This window comes from Macrobrachium nipponense, chromosome 33 (genome assembly GCF_015104395.2).
Source record: "Macrobrachium nipponense isolate FS-2020 chromosome 33, ASM1510439v2, whole genome shotgun sequence".
NCBI lineage: Eukaryota > Metazoa > Arthropoda > Malacostraca > Decapoda > Palaemonidae > Macrobrachium > Macrobrachium nipponense.
Genome location: NC_087219.1, coordinates 31,129,822 through 31,140,189, shown reverse-complemented (window position 1 = coordinate 31,140,189; position 10,368 = coordinate 31,129,822).

Here is a 10,368-nt window from a genome sequence, read left to right as displayed (position 1 = left end):
CCTTGTATTTCAGATATACAGGTATAGCATTTTAGGTAAATAATCAGTTGCTATCATTTAATAGGTGGTCACGTCTATCTGTTAGACTTGTTTTATGTAGGATAGTTTATGTGTTCAATAATCGCTATTTCTTTAACTTTTTTTTATATCACTTGTCAGGTAATTAATTGTTTCAGTGCGTACACAGGTTGATATTACATGTCAGGTAATTAACTACGGCATGTTTCAGTATACAGTATCTTCATAGAACCCATTTTCTAGAAATTCATGTGTGATTAAAAATAGTTCATTAGCATGAAAGAACATGTGAAGTTTTCCTCAGTATGTCTTCTCGATAATTACACTGGCCTCCATCACAGAAGGAATTTGGATACGTATAGGCTTTTGGATATATACTATACTCTTCATGTCCGTAATCCATAGAGTTTCAGTTACGTAGTTATATCGGAATTAAATAGCTTTGTTTTTATTGCATTACAATCTTAATATTTTAAGACTTTGGTTACACACACGCTTTATTTACTGAAGGGATATTATAGCCGGAAGTATTTACAGGCTTCCATTCCAGGCCAGGAAGTTTCGGAATTTAGTTTTAATACTTTTTATTTCAAAATTTGATGAAAGATGAAGAGCTTACACAATTGTAAAGTGATTGCAATATACTTTAGCAAATTTGTATGAAGCCTGCCATGTACTGTAATTAGTGTATTCCGTTAAACATTAAACATTAGTTTAATGAGAGTAAATGTCATAAATTCTGCTCAGTAGCTTGTTAGAGGCATTAATTTCATGACATTTGCATATTGCAAGACATTGCACTGCTGGCATTTGAAGGTTCTTATTTGAAAGCCTTACCTTCAGAATAGTTCTGCATTGTTTACAATAGTAATGCAGATTAATGACTTAATAAATAAACTCATATTCGGTCGTAGCTACAAGAAGTTTTGCCCTACTGACAATTGTATTTCTGGGCTCAGCCGTGTCGCTCCGTGAAATGTGTCCTCTTTAGCACTATTTCTAGTAAAATATTGCTATGATACCAGAGAACTGCTAAATTGGACATGTCAGAAGTCTCTGACTCGCTCACCTAAATAAAAGGTGTCGGTATAGAACTGGGGCGAGTGTTAAACACTACCACAGCAATCCCTCCAATTAGCCTTTTCCTCATCAAAAGACCCTGAAAACGGGGAGCCGACCTATAGGTCACACCCAGCTACCCTGTTGAAGGGGACTGCGGCGTCATTCTTATCGATAGCCTCCCAGCGTTACACGCTTGTTTATAGCTATCTGTTCTTTTTATTGGTTTCTTTATTCTTTTTCGTTATGGATCGTCAATCTGCCTCTTCACCCAAGTTAAGTACTGGTTCGCCCTTTTTCTATATTTAGGGAGTGATTTTGCCTTTCGTTTTGCCTTTATTTAGGATTTTGTTAGGCGTCTCCTCCCGTAGCGAGCGGTAGCGAGCCGCCATTACGTCGTTCCTTTGTTTTGTACCAATTTCGAGTGGGCTTCTTTCAGTACCTATATATTTATATACTCGTAACTTATAATATTTTCAGTATATATTTTATTTATGTCTTGGGTGGCAGTTGCTTTGTCGATCTTGTTTGATCTACGTTTATTATTTTCATGATTTCCTGTTTTTCAAGGGGGTCGGCGTTCGTGCACGTTTCTTTGTTTCGTGCTTCGATGTTTATCTTCCGTTCCCCCCTCCCCCCTTTTATTTTAGTTTGGTATTTTCCATTCAAGAATTCCCCCTATTTCTTTTCGTCAGCTTACCGTTTGTTTTCGTTTTGTCGGTAAGCAAGTAATTTTTCCTTGTTGCGCCCACTCTCATCGAGTGGCCTCCATTGCGTTTTATATTTTTCACCCCTTATTTTCATTACCCCTGTTAAAGCATGTTTTTCCCTTAGCTTTAAGTAATTGATTTTATTTTGTCTATGTATATTTGGGTGTTCGGTCGGCAGCTAGCCTTCATAGGCTTTGCCTGCGTTTTCCTCGTGATCCTTTATTCGCGAGGATTCGCTGGTCACGTGATCGTCCCCCCTTCAGCCCTCCCTCCCTCCCCCTCTCGTGGGACTCCCCGTAGTTGGGTGCCCCTCTCGTTGTTTGTCGCTGACGGCCGGTCCCACCAGCGGAGGGGGAGGTGTAGTGGGTCTCCCAGGACCTTGGGCTGGGGAGTGTCGCTTCTTAGCCGACCGCCTCCGGAGTTGTTGGTCGCACTGCGTTTCAGCCTCGGCTTCCGTGGATTGTTGCGCTCTGCTTCTTTCACTCCCGGAGCTTACATCCACCCGCCTAAAACATTCCCTCTCCGCATAAGGCGGGTTTAGATTCCGGCCTCTCCCGGAGTCATTGAGGGTTATGTTTACGGAAGTTACTCTTCCGTAGGCGGAGATATTATATTTGTTATTTTAGTTTTTATTATTATCATTATTTTTATCTTTATTTTTATTTTTAGTTTCTTTTTGCCACGGAACTTGCGAGTTCATGTGGCCGTCCCGGGTTACTTCGTGTACCCCCCTCTCCGGGTCATACAACTCCGGGTGGTTTTTTTCCTTACACAGTCCCCGGGACGTTAACATATGAATATATATACCCTTTCTTTTCTTTATAGCCCGGAATGCCCCACACAAAAAAAAAAAAAAGGAATATATTCCATTATCCTATTAAGTGTGTGCAATTGTTCTTATATATTAAGTGCCCTGAGGAAAGTGTCCACAGCAGGAAATTTTATGTCCAGTCAATGGACCAGCTTCAAAGCAGACTCAGTGTGCTGTTTGCTAAGCTGGGGGCCGATTGTCAAAAATTGGAAAAGCCCCTAAATACTGTACTTGTGGTTTCCAAGATGTATTCCTAGTTTCTTGTCACTGCTGAATGTTAGTCCCTCTCAAATGTAAAAGAAGATCGTTATGTACAAGAAGTCTAAAGAGGGTGTGGTAGTTACTACTAAGATGAACCCTCACTCTTGTGACTTTATTTGTACATAATGGTAGTATCACAAGACAGGTGGTGTCTTATGATATGATATAGCGTAGTTGTAGAGTTACTGCCAGAATATTGTATCTGACAGATGTATAATGGCCAGATAAAACTTGATTCACTTGTAAAATGTATAACATAGAAAATCTACAATTTTTTTTACATTGCAACATTTTGTTTTTCATTTTAAGATTTCATACAGGATTGTCTGATATGTCTTGGTTATAGAACTCGAGTCTTGTATTTAATCTTGTAGAAATTGAGAAACAGTAAGCAAAGGCAAGTGGTTGTGATGTAATGAACATGATAACCTTTGTAATTTGTTTTGCATCATGATAGAATTCTCACCTTTGGAGCTTTGTAAATGAATGGACTTTTAAATATTTTGACAGAGGTGCATTTAAACGGTTTTCAGAGATTTTTATGTCTGAGATTTAATTAATTCAGTTTGGGTGATTGACCAAAATTACCATGTTTGATGAATAACTTTAGAGTTTATTAAGAAAAATTCTCATTTTGGAGAAATTTTTCTTTTGAATTGTCAAATTTGACTTGAAAAGCTAAATATTTGATTCTGTTCCTTAAATTACCTTTTCCTGGCTTGTTTCCTGACAAAAATTTGACACTTGTTGATGTTGGGTTTAATTAACACGTAACACATCCTAGGTTTTTATTGCATTTTACATGAAGCTTTCTTTCACAAAATTATTGATAAATACTACTGACTTGAATTTAATATCCCCCATATATCATAAAAGGTATGGATTAAGTGCATCAAAACATTCAGTAAGTTGAAAGTTGCCCTTCTGGCTAAGTAAATGACAATACTTTTAATTATTTTTCGGACACATGCCATCCTTCCAAATTAAACACCTCGTCTTGGGCTTGATCTTTCATTCGTGTGTTTGACATCAAGGAGAGATAAATACCCCAATGGTCATTTTTAGAGGATTTGTGAGAAACCTTACAAAATTATAACATTGTCAGTATAATTAGACAAAAATGAAATTATGATGATTGTATTTGCCATAGAATGGTAAAAAGAAAAAAAAAATGATTTGACTACCCTACCAAAAAGAAGATTAATGTATAACACTAAGATTTTCTACATGAACTTCCCTGTCAGATATATACTTAGCTATAGTCTCCGACGTTCCCGACAGAATTTCAAATCTCGCGGCACACGCGACAGGTAGGTCAGGTGGTCTACCTTACCCCCCGCTGGGTGGCGGGTGTACGAACCAATCCCCCTTTCTTGTCAGATTTTTCTCTGTCACGGGAACGATAACAACTGTTGTCGGTTCCTCTCGATAGTTTTTCGATTCTCGCTTGCCTGGAGTTAATTTGGACTTCTTTTGGTGACGTATTCGCTTTGTTTGGCTTGGCATACGCTAATTGTGGACCGTTTTGATTTTGATTTGGATTTTCTTTAACGATGTCTGACCTAGATTCAGTAGCTAAAACTTCTGTTTTGTTTAGGGTTTGCGTGAATGAAGGATGTAAGGTGAGGTTGCCGAAAGCTTCGGTGGACCCTCACACGGTTTGCATGAAATGCAGGGGGAATGAATGTTCTTTTGCTAACCCTTGTAGTGAATGTAAGGTATTGAATGAAGAAGAATATAAGGCTCTCTCTTCTTATGTTAGGAAGTTGGAACGTGATAGAGTACGTAAGGCTTCCTCTAGAAGTTCTAGTAGGTCTAGAATGAGTGAGTTGGATGTGGATCCTATGTCTAATGTAGAAGTAGAACCTTCTCTCCAAGTTGCAGCCCCTGCTCCCCGCACCGAAGCCGAAGATTCGTCTTCGGAGGCGGCGGCTCTAAGAGCCACGATTCTATCTATGGATCAGAAGATTTGTCAGTTGGAAGGTAAGGAGAGTGTTAGTGATCAGTGCAGTGTCCCCAGTGTTGTGGAGGGTGCGTCTGACCGGCTCCTTAGTGCCTCTAGGCCTAGACCTCTTCCAGACTCCCAGTTCCAGTGGAGTAGGAAAGTTGAAAGCCACAAGAGGGCTAGGGAGAACCCCCACCGGTCAGGCGTCCCCTCGGCAGATCCTAAAATACTCTCCCAGGCTGCCTCGGATCGCTACAAGAAGGAGCTCCTACGCCAATGCTTCTCCTCTTCGTCGTCTCCCTCTCCGAAGAGAGGTTGGAACTCCCCGGATGCGTCGCGCCCATTGAAGAGGGCTTGGAAGGCTCCCTGCAGTCCTTTGGCTTCTAGTCCGGAGGTGTTCCCGGAAGAATCGTTGGTGGAGGCGAAGAAACCCAAGAGATCCTGCGATCGTTCTTCTTCTCGCGCTCCTCGTTCTGCGCCTGCTTCTGAGGAAGAACAACAAGATTCTCCTACTAGAGTACTCACGGGACTTCAAGCTCAGATCACGGCGCTGGCAGATTCTCTAGCATTTAGATCACATAGGAAGAAGGACGTTTCTCTTCCGATCAAGAGATCTAGGCGCCGCTCTTCAGAGGATCGTTCTCCTCTTTTTAGGCGGTCTCCTTCATATGGAGAGTTTTCGTATGAAGGTAGGGGCTCACATGAGCGCCCTCGCTCTCCTGGCTCTCTTTCGACTTCAAGGCGCCAAACTTTGGTCGGACGCTCTATGGAGAAAGAAGTTTTTTCTCCAGATTGGATTCCCGCTTCCGGTAAGCGCACTGCGCCTGCACATCACGCTATTTCTTCGACTCCCTCGCGTGGGACTTCTCCTCAGCAGCCTCAAGAACCTAGAAGGCGCCCTTCTACAAGTAGGCGTTCTTCTTCCAGATGTCGCTCTCCTCGAGTTTCGGATCGTGACTTCTCTCCTTACAGGCGTCAAGAGTCTGGTAGGAGCCGTGCGCCTGATAGGCGTCCTGCTGTTAGCCGCTCCCCGCAAGGTAGGCGCCAAGAGCCTACTGCACGTCGATCTCCTAGTAGGCGCTCGTCTCTTTTAAGGCGTCCTACTCCTGATTATTCTCCTCGGGGCAGACAACAAGAGTCTTTCAAGCGCCCTTCTCCATGTAGGCGCTCTCCCTCTTCTAGACGCTCTACTCCTGACCGTTCGTCTCTTGGTAGGCACCAGGAACCTCGCAAGCGCCCTTCTCCAGGTAGGCGCTCGTTAGCTTTGAAGCGCCCTTCTCCTGAATGTTATCCTCTTGTTAGAGGTCAAGAGTTTCGCAAGCAGCCTTCTCCTAGTAGGCGCATTTCGCCTTCCAGTCGAACTTCCGTTGATCGTACTCAACTGGACAAGAATAGAGAGCCGCCCAAGCGCTCTGCTCCCGATAGGCGCTCTTCTCCTGGCAGCCGCTCGCCTCAGGATAGGCGCACAGAGTCTGGTAGGCGCTCGCCTCCTCGTAAGCGCCCTGTGGATGTATCCAAGGATTCTCGGGGTAGGAGCCCTACCTCTCCTTCTGCTGAGATTCCGTCTACCTCGAAGAGGGAGTCTCATTGTAGACAACCCAGGTCTTCTCATCGTTCTCCAGTGGATGTGAACTCTTTTAAGAGAAGGCGCTCTCCAACCTCTCGCTCAGCTCCTACTAGGATCCCTTCGTCACCTAAGGATCTTCCGCGCTCGCCTCGACAAGACGTCCTAGAAGGTTCGGATGAGGAACCGAACACTTCTGCTGCTGTGTCTTCTTACAAGAAGCTTACAGAGCTACTTTTGCAAGTTTTTGGGGATTCCCTTACTCCTACGGCTCCTCCTTCTCCTCACTCACTTTTTTCAACGGCGAAGACAGCGAAGAGTTCTTCTTGTGTGAGGATGAAGCCAACTCTTTCTATGAAGAAGGCACTGAGGAGTTTTGGTTCCTGGATGGCTTCCAAAGAAGAAGCGGGGAAAACGATGTTCGCTTTTCCTCCTTCGAAGTTATCAGGATGCGCTGGTTTCTGGTACAAAACAGGAGAGTCCTTAGGTTTGGGTCTACCGTCTTCGGCTGATTCGGATTTTTCGGCGCTGGTAGATTCTACGAGGAGAGCTGCCCTTAACTCTGCAAAGACGACTTGGGCAATGAATGAAGTAGATCACATGCTGAAAGGCATGTTCAGAGTGCTGGAGGTATTTAACTTCCTTGATTGGTCGTTGGGAGTCCTAGCCAAGAAAATTGAAGTGCCAGAGTCCTTTTCTCCAGAAGATCTCATGTGTGTTTTGTCTTGTATGGACAAGTCGGTAAGAGACGGAGCGAGTGAAATCGCCTCCCTGTATGGGGCCGGGATCGTGAAGATGTCCGTTTATTGTTCCTTCTTAACGAAGTCTGTCTCCCACGCCCAGAGGTCTTCTTTGCTGTTTGCTCCTCTGTCCGCTCAGTTGTTCCCTAAACATCTAGTGCAGGACATTTCGAGATCGCTTTCGGCTAAAGCCACCCAGGACCTTTTGGCACAGTCAGCAAGAAAACCTCGCCCTTCCTTCCCTACCAAGGCTGAGAAGGAAAAGTCAAGTGTTCGAGAACCCTTTTGAGAGGCTTCTTCCTCAAAAACCTCTACGTTTACAGGTCGTAGACCTTCAAGAAGGGGTAAGACTTTCACCAAGTCAGTTAAAGCCCCCAAATAACTTGCAAGTCCTTCAAACAACGGTGGGCGCCAGACTCTTAGAATTTGCAGAAGTCTGGGCCCAGAAAGGAGCGGATCCTTGGACCCTTTCAATTTTGAGGAGAGGTTACTCATCCCTTTTGTCGCAAGACCTCCCTTGACGACCACCCCCAAGGGAGCTGACGGCCAGGCTACAGAGACCCCATCATGAATCAAGCTCTCCATCTAGCAGTAGATCAGATGCTGGAGAAGGGGGCTATCGACCTAGTGACAGACCATCGTTCATCGGGCTTCTACAACCGCCTTTTCCTAGTTCCGAAGTCCTCAGGGGGATGGAGACCGGTGTTGGACGTAAGCGCCCTGAACTTCTTCGTAGAAAAGAAGAAGTTCACGATGGAAACACCTTCATCAGTGCTGGCAGCACTTCGTCCAGGGGACTGGTGGTTTCCTGGATTTACAGGACGCTTACTTCCACGTACCGATCCATCCTTCCTCGAGGAAGTTTCTCAGATTCATGATGGGGGGGAAAATGGGAAAATTTTTCAGTTCAGGGCTCTGTGTTTCGGCCTCTCGACTGCCCCTCAAGTGTTCACGGGGATCTTGAGAAATGTAGCTCAATGGCTTCATTTGAAAGGGGTGAGGATATCCATGTACCTCGACGATTGGCTGATAAGGGCCAATTCAGAAGATCGTTGTTTGAAGGACTTACAAGTAACACTAGAATTGACGAAGACGTTGGGACCTCTTGTCAACTTCAAGAAGTCGTCACTAATTCCCGAACAAGAGTGTGTGTATCTCGGGATACAGATGAACTCTGAGTTTTCGGGCTTTTCCCTCTCAGGAAAGGATAGCCCGAGGATTCGAGAGAGTAACAACCTTCTTAGGGAAAGAAGTATGCACAGTGAGGGAGTGGATGAGTCTGCTGGGGACGCTCTCCTCGCTGGAGCAATTCGTTTCCCTAGGAAGGTTGCACCTGAGACCGCTCCAATTCTTTCTTCATCAGAATTGGAGTCGTCGTTCTCAGGATTTGACGTTCTCCCTGTCGTTATCCCAGGACGTCAAGCAACATCTCTTATGGTGGACAGATCCCAACCTCTTTGCGAAGGGACTGTCTCCAATCCCAGACCCCCAACCTGGTGTTGTTCTCCGACGCGTCGGACACGGGGTGGGGGGCAACTCTGGGAACCAGCGAAGTGTCAGGTACCTGGGTGGGAGACCAGGTAGCCTGACACATCAACAGAAAGGAGTTGATGGCTGTGTGGTTGGCTCTGAGAGCTTTCAAGCCCAAAGTCAGAAGTTCGGTAGTGCAGGTCAACGCGGAACACACTACAGCTCTGGCATATATCAGGAAACGGGGATACGCATTCCTTCTCCCTGTACGAGACAGCAAGAGACCTTCTTCTGTGGGCAGAAGAAAGGGGAATCAAGCTTCTCACCAGGTTTGTGCAGGGAGAGGAATGTAAGAGCAGATCTCCTCAGCAGGAAAGATCAGGTCCTTCCCACAGAGTGGACCCTTCATTTGGATGTATGCCAGAGCCTGTGGAAGTTATGGGGCAGGCCACACATAGACCTCTTTGCCACGTCGAAGAACAAGAGACTGGATCCTTACTGCTCTCCGATATCGGATCCAGAGGCTTAGCAAGATGCTCTTCTTCTAGACTGGAGCGGACTCGACGTCTACGCGTTTCCCCCCTTCAAGATCCTGGGGCTAACCATCAAGAAATTCGTAGAGTCCGATTCAACGAGAATGATCTTAATCGCTCTCTTTTGGCCGGCCCAAGAATGGTTCACAGAGGTACTGGAATGGTTAGTGGACCTTCCAAGATCGCTCCCGCTAAGGAGCGATCTACTCAGACAACCCCACTTCGACAGGTACCACAAAAATCTCCTCGCTCTCAGTCTGACTGGCTTCAGACTGTCCAAAGTCTGGTCAGAGCGAAAGGCTTTTCAGCAACAGCTGCTAAAGCAATCGCAAGAGCGAGGAGACCTTCCACCTTGCGTGTATACCAGTCAAAGTGGGATGTCTTCAGACGATGGTGCAAGAGGAAGAACATTTCCTCTTCCAGTACCTCTGTGACCAAAATTGCGGATTTCCTAATCTTTCTCAAAGAAGAGTCATCTTGTTGTGTCAACTATTAAGGGATACCGCAGTATGTTGGCGGCGGTATTTCGGCATAGAGGCTTAAATATCTCCGATGATAAGGACCTGCATGATCTTATTAGATCATTTGAAACCATTAAGCGTCCTCATGTTGTACCCAACTGGAATCTAGACGTAGTTCTACAATTCCTTGGATCGTCTAGATTCGAACCTCCTGGCTCAGCCTCTTTCAAGGACCTGACGAAGAAGGCTCTCTTCCTTTTTGGCCCTAGCTACAGCTAAGAGGGTGAGTGAGCCAAGCTATTGAGGGCCAATGTCGGGTTTAAGGAAGATTCTATGGTGTGTTCGTTTCTTCCAGGGTTTCTTGCAAAGATGAAAACCATCACGTCCTTGGCCCAGGAGCTTTGAAGTTCGTGGTTTATCTTTTCTGGTAGGGGAAGAGCCTGAAAGAACTCTTTGCCCTATGAGAATTATGAAGTATTACCTTAAGAGGAAGGAACAACTTAAGGCTAATCAAGATGTGCTTTGGTGCTCCGTAAAGGACCCCACTCGGCCCATGTCGAAGAATGCTCTTTCCTTCTGCCTGAGAAGTATTATTACAGAGGCAACATGTTACCTGTAAGGAAGAGCATTTTTTAATCTACTGAAGTGAAAGCTCCACGAGGTGAGAGCCATGCAACTTCGCTTGCATTCAAGAAAAATATGTCTGTGCGGAACTTGATGGAGGCGACTTTTTGGAGATGCCAATCGGTTTTCGCAAACCACTACCTACGTGATGTAAAAATCACGTATGATAAAT